Genomic DNA, 20,225 nt, shown 5'->3' with positions numbered 1-20,225 from the left:
TCATCATCTTCTACTTTATAAAGAAGGCTGGAGGCTAACTCCCCTGGAGCTCTTTCAAAATGCCATTTCCCTCTTCTTTATGCCAGTTTGCCAAGCTGGCCTTACATGGCAGGTCCTGTCAGTTTGATAAGCTGGGCTAGCTTTGCAGCAACCATATGCCAAGACTGATTGACACATGTACAGACAAATCAGTATTGAACTTTCACTCACAATGCATTAGTGATGTTTTCCTTTTGGTTAAAGCAGTGACAGGCTTGGCATTGACATTGACTGATGTATGTACAGACAAATCACTTTTGCAAGCATGTTGTATTCTTTTGCCATTTTAATGGTTAAAAAGGAGACAGGCACTGTTTAAATCACAGCATATTAGTGTTTTATAGACTAGGAATCTGGAAACAGGATGATCCCAGTCAAGCAGGGACACCTGTGAAAGGTGTACTAACATTTATTCTTTAAGATGGAAGAAACACAAGGAAGGAAATAGTGAGGAGTTGCTGCAGTCACACAGAGATGAGATCATCACCTGGTGACAATCTTTACTCTCTTTTCACCTCATACATCTTTATGTACTCACTGAGCACCTTGGGCCCTTTCGATTCTCCCTTATCTCATTCTTTCAGTGACAACGTCCCTGAACTCCCATCCTCATTACTTATAAATGCCACTCCTGTTCCCATATTTCTCTAGGCTCAGTTGTAGTATTTCATTACACAGTTCACTCCCCAGGATGATGTTGACATTGAACATGAGATTTTTGGCTTTGATTATTCAAGGGAGAAATAAATACCTGCGACTGTAAGAGTGCAGGTTCCTACTTTAAAACAAATACAAACCATAAAACATATTTTCCATACACCAGGTATGAGATGTCAATCCCAAATAGGACTTTAAAGACCTTGTAATCTGGTCAGATGAGAAATTGTGCCTGTTACTTTATACAAAAATGTTCCTTGCAATAAGGAGAAAAGGATACCACATGTATTAGTCTAGATATCTATACTATGCTCTCCTTTCCCTATGGCTCTGTGGCTGAGGAGAATGTCCTGAATCCCATACTACTCTTTCTAAGACATTAAGTTATTATGACATCAGAACAAAATTAGCATGATCTGAGATTTGAATGTTCTTTAATCTGATGTCTTGAATCATTAGTGTTCAATTTTAGGAGGATTTTCAGTTTTATGCCCATTCTGGTGTTTGTTATCTTATTTCCAGAACCAAATTGTCTTAATTGGTGAGGGATCTGTGCTGCTGCATCCTTCCACTCAAAGGTCAAACATTTCACTCAGTGGACCAACAGAACACATCACCTGTTTTCTGTCTGGTAAATTAACTTCAGAAATATTGCCAGAAGGCCAGATTTGCTAAGAGTTCAGAGAATCCCCATAGGGGATATGTGTGTATGAAATGTGGGCTTCTTTATAATGATACCACAGTAGAATTCTCATAAGCTGCATCAATCACCTCGACCTGCTGAGTTCAGCTAGTTTGTCTCCTCAATTCTGCCTGTTCACCAAATGAAATGACTTCAGATTAGATAAAATATGATAAGCTTTATTGGCTCCTCAGATGATTATTAGCTGCAATCTCCCTGCAGGTTTTCAATGAGTTTTTGAGTCTGAGCAATTGTCTACAAAGTCAGGGTGTTTTTAATATAAAATGTAGAAAGAGAAAGCTACTCAGTATGAGATGTGGATAGGGATACACAAAGTAGTGCTGGGGGATTAATGAAGTTATATTATTGGCTTCCAGTAATCATTAAAACAAGACAATAGAGAACAAGGAATTTCTGTTCCACTTGTTGCACTGATTTGCTTCCAAAGATTTTGTCTTGTGTGGTAAATGAAGTTCACTCTCCCTGCCTTTACAGCACTGCGTATGCTCTTACTCTCCCACCACACTAGCTCTCATCTTACCACTTTAATCAGCGGTGTGTTTGTGCGTCTGTTTGTTTCAATTTGCACACCATACCAGTGCTCCAAGGCTATATTGACACTGCAGTTAAAAGGGACCTGAATCTGATTTTTTTGCTCACATGTGACTCGTATCTGATTTTTTTTCTAACAGTGTGAACAGCACAAGTCACATTGAATCTCACCTTTTTAAATCAGAATCAGGCCACTTTCTAATGTGATTCTAAATCAAATATGTACAGTATCTGATCTTTTGGAAGTTGACTGCAGTGTGAACAGGCAAACAAAAAAAATTAGATCTGAGAAAAGATCAGAGTTAAGCATTAAGGCCTGCAGCTACTGAATATAGTCTAATTGTCCTTGATACCTCTAAGAAGACTTATTGAGTGTACTAGTTTGAAACGGGTGCAACGAAACATAAATGTGTACAGAAAATCCAGGATTGTTGCACCTTACGCTTCAGTTTGCCCCAGTCCCCTATTTACGAGCCATTACCTCACTACCCCTGTATGACACATATGTTCACACAATATCAAGAAGAGACAGCCTTTGCTCTCAAACACACACTCTTAATGAAACTACACCTAGCTCCTGATTCTGACTTTTTCATTATAACTGAGAGAGAAAGAGACAGAGTGGGAAAATAACTGGTCTTTGTTGAAACACGCCCACAAGGAAATGTATTTGGATGAGATGATACACCTGCTCCACGATCCCCAATCAAAGTAAGCTCCCTTTCAAGCTGTTCTCAGTGCTCATATCAAACAAGACAATACAGGAGATGTGATCCACATTGGTGTTATAAATCACAGTGTATTTGCTTTAATGCTCCACTTATTATGTTGTTAGCCAATCACTGCACATGCACTCTGTAGTGCAGAGATGCTGAGCCACTATGCAGTTATCTAGGGAGAAAACACCCTTTTCTATGCAGATTGGTCATATTACATTAAGCATCTACAGATGAGGACAGTAATAGCACAGCATTAATAGAGTAAAGATCAGCCAACCAGCTGTGAGAGCTGACGGAAGTGCGCTGCTGTTTTGATGACATATAAACCTTTCAAAATTCAGGAAACAGTTCCACCTCTGTATGACTTATAAAACAATGATGATAATTGAAGTGCAAATTAATTCAGTAAATATTACTTGGACTTTGCTATCATTAAGCCATAACCAGGAGTTAAATCAGTCAGAGGCTCCCAGCTGCTTTTTAGCCACGTGTGACACCTTTATGCATATTCTGGATATGTAACATAGAATGTCAGAATCCCTGCAGGGTGCAGGTGGGATTTGTCACACCTGTTATGGGTGTGGGCAGGAGTGGATGGGAACAGGATTAAGAAAAGCATCCCAGGCAGGGCTCTAATTTCAATTAAAGTGAAGAGCAGAGGGAGCCAGGGCATGCGCTCTAGTTTATTTGAAAGCAAGAACACAGAATCCCTTTGACTTTGATGGTATGAACTTTGAACAATGCAAAATATCTTGCAGAACCTGTTGCATGATTGTGTCTGACTTTGATACAGCACAAAAAATGTATTCGATAATTTGGAATTCATACCCTTGCAGTGCTAATAAAAAACATGATCTCAGTGTCCACCAATATTGTAGTAATTAGGACTTTACCATAATTATACTCTTTACAAAGGTCTGATGACAAGATTGGGATGTGAGTTTTAAAGTCCACTCCATTTCAAGCTAACTACATCACAAGTGGAAAATTCCTATTGATGGATTTCTCTTATGGAAGCCACCATATAAGCTTCATTCAATAGCAATAATGACATTTGAATTGTTAAAAAGTAAATTTTTTAAGCTGTTTTTTTTTTTTTTTTGTAATTGAACAGATATATATCATATATAGATATCATCATGTTGAATTGTATTAATGCAAAAATATAAACATGATTTTTAAAACAGAACTGTTTTCTATTGACCTTGAGCTAGCATCTGCAAGAACAGGAGCAAAACTCTCCATTAAGTGTTTCCTTGTAATACATAATTCATAATCAAGTTAAATAAATCCTTTTATCATAAGATGCAGTTCAAAGTGCAGCAGGGTAAGAAAAAAAGGTGCAGAACCTGACTTACTTCTAATAATTACTTCAGTGAGACACAAATGTGAATTCAATTACTGAAAAAAAAGGTGCCTGTCATGGATTCAAGTTGATTACATGGTACTTATGGACATGTGTCTTAGCACTCAAATGCAATCCCATCCATCCACGCTGCTCATAAGTGCTTGTGTGAAATTTGATCGCATTTATCCAAAGTAAAATGGGAGTAATTCCCTCTCTCTTCCTCCCAGGCTTAGGCTCTAATAGCCTGCCGGGCCTTATGTGCTCATGGTGTCTGTGGAGTGGTGCTTCATAGACTGTGGAAGACACAGCACTCAGGTTACACTGTCTGTTGCTTCATGCATTTCAGTCACCCCAAAAAAGATAAAACAATAAAAAAATAACAAGACCAAACCTTAGTAATGATGAAATACAACATTAGGGGTGTCCCTTTTTCCTAGTCAACTGGTTTTCTAGTACTTTTTTGTCTTATTTTGTGCATTGATCCATTTTATATTGAAAACAAGAAATGGAACCATTCATCATGTAGACTTGATTTTAGAATGTATTTTATAATAGGACTTGACTAATCTTTTTTCTTGCTCATTAAGTTGCCATTATAGTGACATAAAGATATTATACAGAACAATAAAAATGCAAAAGGACTTAATAACATATCACTTTCAGTATTCTTCTTGCCTTTGATGGTAACAGTATTATATCATGGTATAGCAAAATTAAAGAGAGATAATGCTTTAAAATCCAAATTCACATGTCCCCTTAAAACAAGCCTTTGATGACATAAGCCAGGGAGCACAAGCAAAGTCTCTTGATGTTCACTTCTTTCTGCGCTCCAAGTTTTATGTTGCATTTCTGAGTTAAGCTGACATGTGTTAAACTGCTAATGACTTGAGCACTTTACCTGACGAGGGTGTTCACAATAAAAGCATAAGAAATAAACAATTGCAAACTTTTATTGTTAAGAACTAGGCTAAGTAGAGTGTTTATCATTGATTTTGCTTAGCATTGGCTGCTATACCTGCGAGTTTATGCAGCTACAGTTTACAGTTGCTTCTCTGACCTTGTTCAACTTTGCAGCCTGGATCTTGACTTACATCATTGACTAAAAAAAAGAAAGCCATACATTAAAGCACATCTTTAAATGGTTGTTTAAGCCGTTGTAAGATGAACAGCTGCAGCATTGGGCTCAAGACAAACCAAGACCAGCCAAAGCAGCACGCAGCTCGTGCTAATGCCCCAGGCAGGCTGGCATAGACAACACACTGACTTTGTTGTGGTAATTATAACCATCAAACTTGAGATGAGAAAACAACGGTTTTTACTGTTAACTGTGCTTAGTTACAATGCTAGAGCAAAACGTGCTAATAACAGGACTCAGCCTGAGCTGTCTGTCACAAATTCCGCCGCCCCGCCAACTGTGGGAGCGGATATGCTTCAGGAGCGCATCACAGCACAAGGTATGCATTTGAACTGGTGATGACACTGTTGCAAAAACCCATTCCATGGCAGAAATTTTACCAGTGACGGTCTTAATACCGGTTTAATACCAGCAGCTGCTGGCAAAGATTGAACTTCCCTTTTTTGGGGACCATCTTTAACTTGTTTTTCACTTTATTAATGTAGAATAATAGGAAACCAAAATTATTTGAAAGCCATTTGAGCTGCTGTTGCCCCATGGAGCTTTAAACTGGTGTGGATCTGAGTGGCATGGCCCACCTTAAATTACCAGGCTCCTTCATGCATGCACTATGGAGATTTAGTGTGCGTCATTTATTTTCAGAATTGAATTTAAGTATTAATAAGTTGATATTTAGACCAAGATAGGCAATGAGTCAGGATTTATTTATAGAAAACAGACAAATCAACAAACATTTAACACTCGCCTGTAGCTGACAGATGGGTGGTTCAATGAGGCTCTTTTAAAAGAATTGTTGAATATTCGACTGTTGAAGTCATCTCTATGCAATGTAGTTCAATATATCAAAATCAAAGTAAATTACAGTAAATTTGTTTTTGTTTGATTTTGTTTCATGCAAAATAATCAGAGGCTGAGTCAATACATGTGTGCAGGTGCAGTCAGGTGCATTGTAGTCCTCTGTGAACAGGTAGGCTGTTATTTTTAAGCCCTTAGATGCATTTGAACTGTTTTTTTTTTTTTTTTTTTTTTGTGGGGTCCTGATGCACGTTCATGCTCCAAAATAGTAAAAGTTAAGTGTTCTCCAAAATACAAACACTCACTAAAAGATCACTTAACTATGCTGCTGGTGGATTCTATTGTTGCACAGTGTAAATGTGAATTTGATTTGGTGCTGTGAGTTGTAAAGAAAGAGAAAAACATTTAATGTGTTGAAAGAAAGCATTCAGTTACTGGTCAGAAAAACAGCTTTTTACACAGTTTATGTATACTGACTGCCAAGCTTTATTCTGTGAGAAAATCGAGCACACCTAATTGTCCTCCTCAAGGGCAACCACTTTATTTCAAAGGTCAGTCCTCCTTGTTCCAGCACCCTCCTGCAGTCTAATAAATTACACAGACATGTTGAGAATATACAATGATTGAACCACACTTTTGTAAACCTGTTGAACACTGCAGAGACTGTTTTCCTATCCATGGGGATGAATATCAACTCCATGGGTTGTCCTTTAGCATAGATTAGCTAAGGCTGAAAGGTCCTGCTCTGTTTTTCTAAAGTAGGACAGATTTGGGTTGGTTTTTGTAGAAAATAAAAATTCTGAATCAAAAATGTATTTTTTTAGGAGCATCTCTTTCCAAACATCATATATAAATACCAGTACACAGTAATTTTCCACATGCCTGTCTAACATAACATTTGAAAGATATTTTTCCTTTTAAAGGGGAAAAGGAACCAGACAGCGAAAAAGGTTGGAGTGTAACTAAGATTCCTCAGCACGAATCCAACCAGTGACATTGCAGTAAACGTATAAAGTTGTATTTTATCTTTACATCCTATTTTGCAGAAATTGTACTTATGTGGGTAGCAGTGTTGATTCTTAAAGGATATCTTTTTGTGATTTTTATACCTTTATTTCGAGACTAGGATGACAGATAGAGTCAGAGGGGATGAGAGAGTGGGTTGAGGCATGCAGGAAAAAGGCCACAGGTCTGACCTGGGCAATGACTACTGGGCCATCTGTGCCCCAGCAGCGTTAATTTTGATGGATATTTTTTATTCTCAGGCTTGGTCTTAAGAATAGAATGTGCATTAGTTTTAATTACATTTTAATCATGTTTACCCTTTATAGTTTTAGTCTGGTTTTAGTCAACAAAAATAAAAAACAAAAAAAAAAGTCCAGTTTTATTCCATAAAAGTAAATATAGTCAAAACTTCAAGACATAACATTTATTCTCTTTCTCTTGAATTTGGAGCCAAATCATCAGTACTTAAAAAGCCTGGGATTGCTGCTTTTTACTGCTGTCATACAGAAGAGCAACAGTTATGAAGATATTTTGATAGATTTGCCCACAGTGGAGGATTATCAGGGATTCTGAATGTCTGATAAAAACTACAATTTTGGTCTCATTTTAGTCTCCTTGCCAATATCTAAACTTACATTCTGTCAGTCATCAAAGACCTATTTTTAACTAGTCTTTTTCATGGAAATAAAGGTAGTAGATGAACATTTTCATTCTTAGTTTTAGTCAACAAAAATTAACATAGGTGTTTGCTCATTTTCTTTCTGCAGCCACTCAACTGAGTAGCTAGCTCTGTTCTGCAACATTTCTGGTTTTACATTAAATAACTAATCTAAATTAGCACATGAAGTATAAGGAAATTTGTAGTTGGTAGAATATTTAGTTGTTGCGTCTTGGCAATCAACTTTACCATTGGAAAGCCTGTTTATTTCTCCAAGAAGACAATGCCCCAACAGAGCAGGGTTTATCAGACACTACCTCCAGAGTATGGGAGTGAAGAGGATGGAATGGCCCTCCAGCAGTATTCACCTCAACCGAATTGACCACTTCTCGGATCAGCTTGGGCATGCTGTTTATGTCAGAGTGACCAACACAACCGCAGTGGCGGACTTATGAAAAATACTGGTTGAAGAATGGGGTGCCATCCCATAGCAGGCTGGTGACCAGCATGAGGAGGAGGTGCCAGGCTGTTGTGGCTGTGTATGGGTATTCCACATGCTACTGAGGCTCCTGTTTGTTCAATGAATAAATTGTTAAATTGCCAAAATGTGTTGTTTCTTCAGACTTCAATCATCCAGTCCACCAAACACCAAACAAGAGTCAACGGCAGAATAAGCTATTCGGCACTATAGCAAATTTTTCATTGTTGTACCCCATATCCTCAGCTCTGCTGCTCATCCCACAAATGCATGTTCCTTACAAATGTGACGCCATTTAAAAGGGAAATAAACAGGTTTTCCAACAGTGTAAGATTTATTACCAAGAAGTATTGTTACAACAAAGATAATATCTACCAAATAGAGATGTTTCAATAACAAATTTCTTTCCTGATACCCAATACCAGAGTGTTGGGTATTGGCTGATACCAAGTACTGATCCAATACAGGTGTAAACTTTCTGAACCAACTGTGCAGTGAAGACTATCAAATCCTCTGTCTTTGACCCAGAGACACTTAAAGTTGTTTTTCTGCTGATTATTTTGAGCTTTACTGCTAAATACTCAAAAACCAATAACACAGGGGCCTGCATCGCAGGATCCTTCTTTCACTCCATTATGCTCTATTCAGACAGTGTTGGACATGATGATGGAACAGCCTGCCATTGGTTGACAGACCCTCACAAAGAGAAAACAATATGACAGTTAGCATTGAAGCTAGCAGTAATAAATAATAGGAAATGGATTCGAACTGGATTAAAAATGTTCAGTATTGGGCCTGCTGTGCTGGTGTCGAGAGACTCAAAAAAGTCACCTGAGTTACAGTCTGGCTAGAAATGCTGTCATAAGAGTCTTAAAGGCATGGGTAGCATCAGTGGGACAACCTAACAGCTCTAGCTGCAAGAGGAAAAACAAGTGGCAACGATTTATGGTTCAAAAGTTATTCAGCTTCAAATAAGACAGAGACAGAGAATAATTGTCCTGCAGCGTCCAAACTTTGCTGCAGTGTGTCTCTTAGGTCTTGAGAATTGATTTCTGGTTTATGCTCACATTTAGCATGAAGCAAAATATCAAGGAAAAGAAAGCGGTATCAGATCAGTGCATAAAATGTATACTTGCCTATACCATTTTGAGCAGTATTTACTGGTACCAGACTCAGAACATTTCTACTACCAAACGAAAATAACCTTACCTTTGTGCTAGGTTCAGTTAGGTTGTAAGTTAAGTTGTGTCACTGATTGGTTGCAGCATGTAAGGTTAATTTTCACTTGTAATGCATTGCAGTTAAACTAACCAAAGTATTATTGTAGATGTGATGTTTTCACCTTATTTGACCACTCAGTGAAAAGCATTTTTTTAAATGCAATGTCTCTTACTGTGCTGTGTCTTGTTGTTTATTGTCTCTGTCGAGGCTAACAGCTGAAAGTAACTTCCATCAACTGCCATTAATCCTCAAAAAGCCTTAAAGTTTATGCAAAATATGACAGCATTCTGATGTGAAAGCATTAGCTGATAGCATTAGACTATACCCTTAATCCACAGCCTGTGTAGCAATGTTACAGTGTTACAATGTCATTTAGCAGACGCTTTTCTTCAAAGCGACGTACATTCGAGAGTGTAGCATGATAACACTGACATTTTTTGGTAAATTCATAAGCAATAACATGAGGTGATGCAATGGTATGCTAATGCTGGATGGAAGAAATCATCTCTGAGGAAAATAAAAGCACAAGTATCATCATACATTTCTGAGGGATTTCATCCGCTAAAACCCTCTGCACCTCCTGATTCATCTAGTTATACCACCCTTCAAACTGATAAACCATGACAACAATGTTTTACAGGAGACTTTACACCTTCAAGATGTCAGGTTTATGATGCAAGCTGTAATTCAAGAGGACTAGAGCCACTGTAGCTGGTGTAACACCTTAAATAAGTATCGTGAAAACTCCATCAGAACTAATAACTTACACTCAACCTAAGGTGTTTGTTAGTTGACATGGTAGAATGTGAAAAGAAAGCGAGACCATTCCACAAAAAAAACCAAAGGGATCATCGCTTATGAGGGGACAAAGATGGGCAAAGATCACAAACCCTTCATAAGTCAGGACCTATGATGAAGACTACAGGGGGAATAGAGAAATATACTTTTTCTTATTGTAAGCCATCCCATTGCTGTAAAATCAATCCACACAAAGCCACAAATGAATGTCTGTATATCATTTCATGTCAGTCCATCAAGTGCTTCATTAGTCTAGACCAGCATGGCAGCATTGTGGAGATAGCACAGACAGAAAGACAAGAAAGCTCAGGCTTGGGTTCTGTCTGATCCACTTGATAGATACAGCTTTCTCTAGACAGAGGCTCATAAACATCTCATTCTGTCAACAGTTTTTGGTGATCAGAGTAGCTACAGGATGGCTCACAGTAATTATTATAGGGACATAATTATCCACTCAAGTGACCTTTGCGTTCTAGCTCAGAGCAGCGCTGGCATGGACAGCCTTTAGATGCCAGAGATGCCTGCGAGGACCAGCTCATAAACTACCACCTCTTTCGTATGAACCCCAGGAAAAATAAAGAGCTTGAGTTTGTTGATACATTGGTAAAATGCTGCTACCCAGCTAGATTCTCAATTACTGTGCAGTGCAGATAATGGATCGTTCCATTTAAATGAGATAAACAACAATGAACAAATTGTTCTTTAATGGCCAACAAAGTGAATGGGCTTCACAAACGGTGGGGGCAAAGTAAGATGCAGAACAATAAACCGAGAGCTATTAAAAGCCCCAAGGTCATTGTATACTCCATCAAATCAATCCCAGCTGTAATAGGCACAAATTTACTTTATTATCCTTTGAAAGTCAAGCACTCATATCTTTTACTCCAAACATCATCCCTCCTCTGGAGCACAAAAGATGTATTCATAGATCAGAGAAGGAAAAAGGGGAACAAGGGTTTGCATTCTTCAAACAGAGCTCTAAGTGAGGCAGGACATATCTGAGCGCACAGAAGACCTTGTCATTTTCAGGTTACCTTATGAATTTTAAATAAGGGCTTCATGTTTTTTTTCCTCCTCCATGCACATTTCGATTCTGACACAAATGGGTCAGTGCCTGGCTTTGATACCGCACTTTATTACATAGTGCTGAGAAACCTGCCACTCGGTTGCCTTGCAAGTCTGTGATTCCAAAGCTTTTGACCACAAACTCGTCAAACTGTGCAGCCTTTTTCCTGGATGACTGGCAGTAATGTTTGCGAGGCAATGCATGTACATCACGCTCACCAGAGAGATTGCTGATGTGTTTTCTATAAATTTGAAACAGCACTCTACTGAGTATCTAAAGCAAAGACATGGATACCTTTTGATGAAAGCACACACATGCCAGTCAAAGTGTTAATTACAACTTAGCTTCTACTTTTGTAGTTTTAGATAGCATTCCTTTGTGAGGGCTATTATAACATTGTATCCACCAAATAATTTGCTGAAATCTGCCTGAAAAATGCCAATGTGGAATAAGAAATACAAGCAGTTACCCTTTATACACATGCTTATCCACACTGCTGCCGAGAATAAATGCAAATTAAAAGACAGGAAGAATGACTTTTCTTAATAAAATTTTAAAGTACAGTTTTATCAGTAACAGGATATGTAATTTATTATTATTATTATTATTATTATTATTATTATTATTACTACTACTACTACTACTATTATTTAGCTTACATGACAGGTAATATTTACTCTCTAATACAAGTTGGGGTTGGCTTGTGCAGTTTGATTTGGGGCTTATATAGCTGAGTTTGCAGTTTGTAAACACACCGCTCAGGTATGCAAAATAATAATTGCAAGTGGTTGTCTTATAAATATATACCCTACTGTGCCACTGAATGCTTGTTCCCATTGTCTTTGTTGGCTGAGATCACATATATATTGAGAGATTAGATCAGTGGGGAAATGATATCCAGACTGTCATATGCTGCTTTCCAAGCTTGCAAATGTTAGAAACTTAATATTCCAAATTGTAATGTGAGTCATCATTCAGGGACTCCTGCTGCATTCCATATTTCTCGGAAGTCTGGGAATGATTTCACACCCAAGTTGAAAGTGTTCTATTTGCTATGACCACGTAAGACAAAGTGGAAGAGCTGGAAAAAAATGGACTTTGTTGAAACACGCCCACAAGGAAACGTATTTAGACGAGATGATACACCTGCATAAACATGTTTGAAAATGGGTCTGCCTCTACGTATCACACAGCAGGTTAGCCATGATGCTTTGTTTTTAAGCTCCACAAAAAAGTGCTTGCACTGAATCTTTGTAATTAAGGCACAGCTTTAATGCTCCCTTTTTTGTGTTGTTGGTCTACCACTGCATATATGCACCAGTGAGCGAAAACGCTGAGCCATTATGCAGTAATTTGGTGATAAAAACCCTTTCCGTGCAAATTGGCCTTATGGCATTAAGCATCTGATAACAAGGATGGCAATAGCTCTACATAAATAGAGTAAAGATTGGCCTACTGTCTGTGAGAGCTGATGGACATATGCTGCAGTTTTTATGACACACAGTCTTTCCAGAGATCAGGAAACACTTCCACCACTGTATGACTTAGAAATTAATGATGATGAATGATGTGTACATAAGGGTGGTTAATATTACTTTGACATTTTTATACTAAGCCATAACCAGGAATTAAATCAGTCTCAAACTCCAAACTGCTTTTTTTATCTGTGTGACATTATGCATGACAAGGCTGTGGTTGTTTTTTTGGAGGTTTCCCTCATTCACAAAGGAAACATAATCAGCTGCCTAAGTGAACAGATCAATATTCCCTTAATTAAATGCACTGTCTGTTATTCTCAATATTTAACATGGACTGTCAGAACCTGTACGGTTTTAGGCAGGTTTGACACACCTGTTGCAGGTGTAGCTGGGACTGTAGGGCAGAAATGGTCAGAGTTGTCATAATAATGTCTCACAGAACAGAGTGTCTACTTTCAATGCCACATGCCTAGCTCAGGCTAATGCTAAAGGTATACTTTGACATTTACACTCTATTTGGGTATGGCTCAAAACTCCCTCTGTGTTTGTCGTTCTCAGCTCTATGTTCACACTGACAGGAAAGTTCTTCCTTTAGCTTGTTTATATGTCACTCACAAGCTTAAATTGTTACAATCATTGTTTTAGAGGCACAATGGCAAAGCTTTGTTGCAAGAGAGCAAATGAAATACAACCAACAGACTTACTAAAAAAAAGGAAATACTTAACCCTGTCTAAAAAACCTCATAAGAACCTAATCAACTTTGGCCATCTGTTCTATAAGTTGCATATATTATCCCTTTAAGCTACAGCTAGAAGTAGAAATAGGAGGCCTTGCTGCATCCAAACAGTTACCTGACATGTATGCTAAGCTATACTGGATTTCTTTTAATCATATTTTTACTGCTGGTACATAATGAAGAAAACAATTTGTTTAATTCTATTTGAAGATACTTCTTAAATACACTTTCTTAATGCTGCCTATTGAAAAAAAATGTCCATATATTCTTATAAAATGAAATATAATTACATACCTTATGTTGTTTCTTTAAATACCTATATAAATACTGTACTTTAACTGTTGGCTTTTGGCTTGTCTGATCATTTGTAATCATTCCCACAATTCAGTGATGTAACATTTCCATATTCAAACACTGTTATACCTGGAGACAGACAAATGTAGAAAGACCAAACACTACTTATGATGAACAGCTCATTTTTCTTCAAATGTCAAATGTTTAAAAATTGATGCCACTAAGGCACAACTGTACACAAAATTTATCCTCAGTATCCCATCTGAGGGCAATTCTAGTTGAGTAGGATGGGATAAAACTCCCTCAGGCTTGACGTTCAGAGGGCTCCAGTAGGAGCAGCTGCCTCGGCTGCTCTGCTCTGCTTCCAGGACCTCTCTGAATGATTTAAAGCTTCTGGATAAAAAAAGAACTGGACCAAAGGAGGCAAAAAGAGGGCCACTCCTTCGGGCTGAACCTGACATATGGCAGAGAAGATGTGACTGTGTCAGGTTAAAGTGCAACAGAATATTGTTAATATGAGGTAGTATATCAGAAATGCATTACTTTTTAAGTACTTTACTCTAGATGATGATAAAGTCATCTATATTTAAAAGAGAAACTCTAGTTTTTAAAGATCAATTTTGTTCCCTATTCTGTGAAAACTTTTTAATAATTACACTTCACGAGTCGTTTAAACATTCTAGGATCAATTAGCATTCATTTTCTTGATTCATGTAAGCAACTGAGTGTAAAAAGCTCTTGGATGATGGAGCTCTCAGGAGCATCTCGGTTTAATTAATTATTGATAATTTTGGGGGGAGGTGGCACTGAAGTGCTCTTTTTTCCCTGCTCCTTCGAGTAATGCTTTGTAGTCAGTCCACACCTCACTCCTTCAGTTTTCATGTCAGTCAAAACACTCTTCTTTGTCCTAAACTGGTCATTCTGTGAATGCTGTGATCAACAAAGGAGGAAAAGGTTATCTATAGCCCAACCACTGGCAAGGGCTGAGTAAATTATTCTTTAATAGGAAATTAATCTTAGTTTGAATTGGATGTGTTTTCTCATGTAAGCAGCACTATGTTAGAGGCCAGTGGGGACAGCTTAAGGTCTATATTAGTATTCAGTCCTCTGCTGCCAAAGTGTCACCATGGGGATGTTATTGAGATCTACAGGAGCTCATATAACAGCCATTTATCAGTCTATGGGAAATAGTCCACCACTATAAAGATATATATGTGTGTGTGTGTGTGTGTGTCAGCAGTTACTCACTGTTGCCTATTCTCTCAGCTGGAATATTTTTTATAACTAGGTCTAACATAGATCTTTTTCTCTTAATGGTAGCAGGTGTCATTGAGGATATTGATTTAAGATGTTGCACAAGGCAACTCTAATTACCTCACAGATTAGCAGGTTCTGGATTTCAGGCTTTATTGATTCACTTCAAAAGAGACTGTAATCAAGTCTGCCATCAAAAGACAAAAACACAGATAACTCGGCTTTTGATTGGATGTTTTCTCCAATGGGAGCTTAGCAAAAATAGCAAGAATAAAGTAATTTTTCAGGTACAATGAATGCTTTCAATAGTATCATTTTATTTATTCCCCATCATCATTACCAGTAAGATTAGTGACTGAAATCAGTCATTCTTGTGATACCAAGCATATCAGCAATCAATGTTCTTTATAACTTGGGGGATATCAAGTGCTCCAAATAAAATACTGAAAGTATTGACAAAAATAGATTTTTTTTTCTTGATCCTTTAAACCTGGGTTGGGAATTGCAGTTTACCATTGCAATACAAAATTTTATACTATACAATATAATACAATACAATACGATATGATATGATACGATACACTACAATAAACACGATATGCTAAGATACGATACGATACACTAAGATACAATACGATACGCTAAGATACAATACGATATGACCAGAAAGATGAAGTCCATAAGCGAAATATCTTGACCTGGTGGAGGAATGCAGAGCCCAAGGATGGAAGGCCTGTTACAAACCCATTGATGTGGGCTGCAGGCCATTCTCTCCATTCAACACTTGGCCTTCTGGGTTGCAAGAGAGACGAGCCACCAGAAACATCCTAGAAGCCACAGAAAAAGCTTTGAGGGGGCTGTGGATCAGGAGGGGTGAGCCATGGCACACAGATACTAGGACACAAGCCCGAATCTGATCAGCCCCAGCTGAGTTACTCAGGTGAAGGAATGATGATCTAAGACAGGGGTTCTCAAACTTTTGAGGGCTAGGGACCCTTTACAGGGCAGAAAATTTTCAAAGGACCCCCACAATAACCCTCATGCTGATTAAACATGTGTTAACTGCCATCTATACTCCTAGATGATGTATTTTAAACTCTTCAACCTAAAAACAAGCTCTTGTCCAATTGAGTGTGGCTTCTTACTTTTTGTGATCCATTGATCAGCCAAATAAGAAGTCCACTGTGCTTTTTCTGAAGTTGTGGTCAGGTTCACCATTCGTGTGTTCTGGCAGATGTATTCCTCACCCTTTCGTCAAAAAAAAAAAAAAAAAAATCTTTTGTTTTGTCCTTAAACTCTGCATGCTTTGTTATCAGAGGACGCTTAGCTTGGTGGGCTTTATGGCTTCACATGACGACACACAACACATTTTGGTCTTCCATCGCTGTTCTCCATAAAATCAAACTCAAGATAGCTGTAATCACATTTTCTCAGTTTAGCTGGTTTGGGCCTAGCATCACTTAAGTGGACAAGCTTAAATAAAAATCCATTGTAGCTAGCTGGTCCTGCACACCAAATGCATCCTGAGCAAAGTGACTGATGCAGGATGAGTGATAGATTTACATATGTCACAATCATATCTGAGTTTTTATTGGCTCAAAGCTGACTTATATGGGAGTCATTGGTTCAGTATGGTTGTTTTATGATGCTGTGGTCCCTATATGCATTTATTTGCTTTTGAATGACATGGCATTAATTTAATGATTTATTCTAAAATATTTTGTGAACCCCCAGGGGTCCCTGGACCCCAGTTTGGGAACTACTGATCTAAAAGCCAAAACACCCTGTGGCCCTTGGTTCATCACTGATGATGTGTTCCATGTTCCCCTGATGATATTCAAGGAATATTTCTGATGCTACACAGCAACAAGACTTCTGGTTCTAATACCTAATTAGACAGGGCCATTGTGTATAAGGTGTGCATGGTATCCTGAGCATGAGTAGGTTCTCTCCAGGTACTCTGGTTTCTTCCCACAGTCCAAAGAAAAAGTTAGTTGGTGGCTGTGTAAGTGTAAATGTAAATGTCTGTTTCTACATGTCAACACTGCAATTTGGATTTACCCCAACTTTAGCCAGATGACATCTGGGATTGGCCTCAACCCTGAATGGAACAAGTGGTTAAGATAATGGATGGATGGATGGATGATACAATACGATACAATTCGATACGATACGATATGAATGATAGTGTGCACTAAATGGTTAATAGCAGTCTAGGGTTAATGTGTTCATTTAATGCAAATTATTTCCTCTAACTCTTCATCCTTTCACTTCCATATACTGCTGTCCAACTTTACTGCACAACTGATGACTTTTCAACTGTTTCCCAACCATTTTTCCTTTAAGCCCCCTCTACATGTAAACACAACTACAAATTAGCAGGGAAATTTGTTTAGAGTGTCATGTATTTTTCTCAAAATATTGATATGAGATACCAGCAGGACCATATTTGTATCATATGAGTCATGATGACAACATAGTATTGGCCGCTTGTCTTACTAGTGGCCAGATAAGGATATGTTACATTCATATGTTACATTCATTTCCAATCCAAACTTTGATTTATTTTTGCTTTTTACCTCACATCACTATAGATCATTAGATAAACCCATTTTAAAGCACACTTGTCCAACATCATGTCTTGTATTCACATTTTTATGTCATTAAAAAGATACAAATTTCTCTCTGGCTTTCCTTGCATGTTATGTGTACTGTATGATCCCTTCCCAGAGCTCTTGGATGTCACTGTTATGTGCTGATTAGAATCCCAACCAGCCCTCCTTTTCATTCCTAGTTTCAGAAGGGTTGGGGGGGGTAGATTTTTTCAATGGAAGCCCCACAAAGCATGCCTTTTCATGGGGATGAATCCCCCTCTAGCTGCAGATCTCACCCACAGACCAGGGAAGCAAAGACCTAGAACTAATTACACTAACGAGTTCACCCTGATTCCTGTAATAGTGAGTAAGTGGAATCATTAACAGCCATTTAAAGCACGCAGATGAACGTGCCCGAGGACACACAGGGGCAAAAAATATCTAACAGAGCTGAATATTATCTACTTCCCCTCTCTGCAAATTCCAAGTATTTTAGTGAAAGAAACACACTGTTATGTGCATAAGACAACAACTCTCCCCTGACATTTTGCTGCCTCCTCTCCACTCCTCCTGCTTGAGCATCAGCAAAACATTCTCTACAAAAAAGCATGATATGCTCAAGGCTCAATAAGTCCTTACGGGGGTTTGTGAATGGACAAACAGGAAAAAAAAGTGCCTGAATGGAGGAGGAATTTAAATCTCAATGCATCGTTAGGCTGGAGACATCACGTTGGCATTCAGGCGCTGCCAGGCAGAGAGCCAGTGCCAGCCAAACGCTCTGAGAGTGTCTGACAATAACCACAGAGCAGGCAGCTCAGGCTGCAGGGATCTGTCACAGGCTGAGGAGCAGGACTCGCTCCAAGGTTAACACTGAAATTGGCTTGTTTGAGGACCTACATACATTGGCTAAAAGATAACAACAGTAGGGGCTGTAAACAAAGACTGATGGAAGGCTTAATGGACAGCAGTGCTCTCCTATGGGACAGTTCTGGGGGAAGTGGACAGCAGCTGAGGAGAGAGAAACTACTTATGTCTGCAGCAGATAGGAGCATCAATTTAGACTCATCCAGCCATGCCATTAGTTGCAGAATCTCTCAATGATACAACTCGCTGTAAGGTTGCAGGAGAAGCAGCTGCCTTAACCGTTTCTCAAAGAGATCTACAACAACTAGTCCTCAGAACTCCAATTTGCGCTTTTTATATCCCACGATGCGCTGTTATGAAACGAGAGACAAAAACAGAAAGCAATTTGAACTCTTGTAGTTTTCTAACAACCGCGACGCGCATCCACACCCATGTGGATGCTGACCTAAATATTCTCCCATACATGCATCAGTAATGAGGCTTCCCAGCATCATCCACCTTCATGCGTCCCGCCATGGCTCATGTTTGCAGCATGACCAATAGAAAATGAAGGTAGAACAGCGCAGGAAAATGCATGACAGTTTTCAGTTTGTTATGTAACATCAGAGAAATCCAAACATGTGGACTCACCGTAAAGAGTAAAGGGATGGTTCTCTCACTTTATCCTCTCTGTCTCAAGCCCGGCCGTCCAGCATGGCAAGACTTTGCTCGAATGAAGTATGTGCGCCTTTCCTGGCCAGTCAGTAGCCCCGCAGAGAGATGAATGGCACAGCAGTTTATTATTCTTTCCGCCACACAGTCCACAAGAGAGAATTTACAGTCGGAAGCAGTTTCTCCCCCTTGGCAGGAATTGAGACTTCTTCAAGTGCCGTGGACAGCTCCGGTGCTGAAATCTTTCTCCTTTTCTCCCCCCCCCCTCTCTCTCTCTCCCTCTCTCACTCTGTCTCTGTCTCTCCACCCTCCCAGCTACTCCCTCGGCGTCTGAGAAGACAAACGTTGAGGCAGGAGGGGACTCTGCATGCTCGCGGGCGGACACTGAAGTTAGATCACGGATTTATAACCATCATTTTTGCAGCCCCCTCCCCCTCTTGAGATCACGGTGAGTTTTGGTCGTGATAAGTTGTAGGCTACTCAGTCAAACCTGCAGCGTCTTGATTGGCCGGGACCACTGGGACTCTGCAGATCTGAAAACAAAGCGTCGGAAAGATGCTTCCTCAGCAGCCAATTATGTAACACAGAAATTCAAACGTAACAGTTTGGAGTGCGGGTGCAGCTGGAAGGTTTCAACCCAGTAGAGTCACTTCTTTTTTTTTTTTAGGGGGGGGAGATTGGGAGGCGGGTGAGCTGAGTGTGTTTTCACAGCATGGGAAGCCTGGCCTGGAGCCAGAATTTAGCATATGTGTGACACAGAGGCATTAAATGAATGCAGGGCTGTATCTGCACAGCAGAGATTAATTTAACAGCTGGAATAAAGCGATGGAGGCTAAGCAAGTCTGTTTTAAAAATCCGAATTTTAAAACACTTTTTCACGTATTGGTAAGCATTTGTCTGAATAATCAACAGATGGTCATGTTTGATTTTTGAAAACACCATTAAAAGTTCTCCTTAAGGATGTAAACAAACCCCACACACATCATCCTTTTTAGGTGCCAAATAATCACTCCAAATAAGCCGCAATCAAATGTTAACTTAAAGTGGATTTGACAGCTGCAACGCTTTACAAAGGTTACTCAAAAAATGTGAACCAATGAATAGGCAGTGATTGAGTACTGAGTACTCCACTACTCCAGTATGATTAACTGTTTAACTGAAGTAAGGAGCAATTTGACAAAATCTGGTAGTAAACAGGCA

At 39.0% G+C, this 20,225-nt stretch overlaps 1 protein-coding gene across 1 annotated transcript in view; it reads right to left on the bottom strand.

Annotated features, from left to right (window-relative positions):
- phf24 (PHD finger protein 24) overlaps nucleotides 1-19,274 on the bottom strand; it is a 48,784-nt gene extending 29,510 nt beyond the window's left edge. Inside the window, exon 1 of the mRNA XM_041811448.1 lies at nucleotides 19,005-19,274. The gene's annotated coding sequence lies outside the window, so the exon portion shown is untranslated. The remainder of the gene's footprint in view (nucleotides 1-19,004) is intronic.
- Nucleotides 19,275-20,225: the final 951 nt, after the last annotated feature.

This window comes from Cheilinus undulatus, linkage group 17 (assembly GCF_018320785.1).
Source record: "Cheilinus undulatus linkage group 17, ASM1832078v1, whole genome shotgun sequence".
Taxonomy (NCBI): Eukaryota; Metazoa; Chordata; class Actinopteri; order Labriformes; family Labridae; genus Cheilinus; species Cheilinus undulatus.
This window is presented reverse-complemented; position numbering and strand designations above follow the sequence as displayed.